Source organism: Cupressus sempervirens, chromosome 7, assembly GCF_028749045.1.
Source record: "Cupressus sempervirens isolate cs-2001-9-10 chromosome 7, ASM2874904v1, whole genome shotgun sequence".
Taxonomy (NCBI): domain Eukaryota; kingdom Viridiplantae; phylum Streptophyta; class Pinopsida; order Cupressales; family Cupressaceae; genus Cupressus; species Cupressus sempervirens.
Window position 1 is genome coordinate 314,430,346 of NC_143124.1, and position 2,267 is coordinate 314,432,612.

A 2,267-nucleotide genomic window follows, 5' to 3' on the forward strand; every position below is an offset into this window, starting at 1 on the left:
AATTCCTTGTGAGTATATCTTAAAAATCAAACTTGGCTATAATTAAGTTGTTAGAACTAAAAGAAGTATGCTACATAAACAAAGATGAAGCTTATCTCCTATTAACTTTAATTTTACAATCAAATAGTATCTAAGGAAAAAAAATGAATAACCAAAGATGTGTCACTTGTTAACATCAAACCTCCATGATATCAACTAAATTCAAAATATTTACTTTTATTGCAAAGCTATTTTGGTAACTAATTTGTTAATACATATCTCTCTACTCCGAGTTTCCTCTTCTATTAGGGTCTCTAATTTGGCTAAATTATTTGACATTACTCCTTAAGGTTTAGCATGTTTTTTTAGGCATGAACCATTAATACATCCTAATGCCACTGGTTTTAGATTACCACTACAAGCCTTGTCAAAATTTAACTTTGACCATCCTGCAAGAGGAAGTTACCATTTACATTCTATCCTACCGATCTTGTTGGGTTTTTTATATATCATTGATGGATTAATTAGTTTAAAACAATTTTTATACATATTTGCATCCCAGTCTAAAAAGGAACCTTCATCAATATAGTAGTTTCTAAGATTATTGTTAGCTACCTCAATAATACAAGAGACCAATTTATTAAAAGAGGATGTTAGCTCCTTCTTTTCATTACAAAAAAAACTTCTATTCTTTTATTTTTATAATTCATGTAGATGTATTGAAGGGGATGTTGTCCATAAATTACTGTACACCTTAGAACAAATATTTTTGTGTTAGAAACTACAAATGGAACAATTTTTATGTTGTCATTGATGTGAACTTTGTTAGAAAGCAAATTCTACCAAGACAACTGATAGAGGGGTGGGGTGGGGGTAGGAGGTGAATAAGCTATCAGATCAATATAATTTTTATCAACCTTATTAAATCTTAAACATGTGATTAATATAAATAACAGCCATAAGAAGATACACATACATCATAAAATGAAATATGTTAACTAGGGAAACCCTTGATCAGAGGGTACCTATAAAATGATGTACTAATATATAACTTCCTTGTAAGATAATAGAGTCTCTTAGGAACCAACAAAATACATTTAGTACATATCAGTCCCTATTAGGAGACTTTGAATTACTATAAGTAGATTCCAACCGTATTTGGATTTGTGCCAACCCTAGTAGTAGTTGTAGAAGGTGAATGAACCCACTATCCAACAACTTCAGGGGATAGACCACCAAACACATTGTCCAAATGGCCTCTATATTATTCCTTTTATAATAATAAAAATATGATTGTTCTTAGTAACTAAAATACTTTTGTTTTTCCCTCTTAATATGCCTCTTCCACACAAAAATACTTCTTATATCTCAATACCAGTTATAAAAACTTGCATCATAATAATTCATTTGATTGCTTACTCACATTTTCCAATCTTCTTCACTTATCACATTCATAATCACTTTCATATTCATACTTCATCACAAGTAAAATAACATTCCTTTATACCAAGTCCTAAAATTAATTCATTGATTTGGCCTTGAGGATTTTGCAATTATAATTACAATACCACTTCATTAAAATAACATGCTACAATATAGCTTTTCACAATTATAGAATATCGTCGGCTCATAGTCTTCGTAAATTTTTGCATGTTCAATCTTGAACTCCATACACTCACTGACATCATCATCTTCCTTTGTCTAACTATACTTAACCATATTGTATTGCTATTCACAAATATAATCCAAACATTAGAAATCACTTTTCAAAAACTCTGTCTATAAACTATCTTTTATAGATCACAAATAAATCCATCTAGTCTTTGACTTTCTACATGCACTCTTAGCCACATCATAAGGGTATGTACTACAAAACATGTCCCCAATTGTGTTTGATATGATCTTCAATATTCAATCCTTAAGACCTCAAATTCTTTTTGCTACTCTTCTATTTGTTACAGTATGTTTACATCAATGAAAAATATATTCATGAATGTAGTACACAGTCATGCTAACTATTGTTAGCATGAATGTTGATGGAATTCCCTTCAAGGAATATCTTAAGAACTGGTGAGCATGTAGAATTATTGGCATTTTGCATTCATGATTGTTTTTGTCATTGATGACAACATAGTATGGTTTATGTGAAGACTGGCATAGTAGATAGAGATTGAGGTTGTATATATAGAGGTTTGATGTTCAAGTGAAGCATAGTTAAGGGCATGCTCTAAACTCTATTTTGATGAAGAGATTAAGTATGCGTCGAGTAACTTGAATCTATGTAGAAG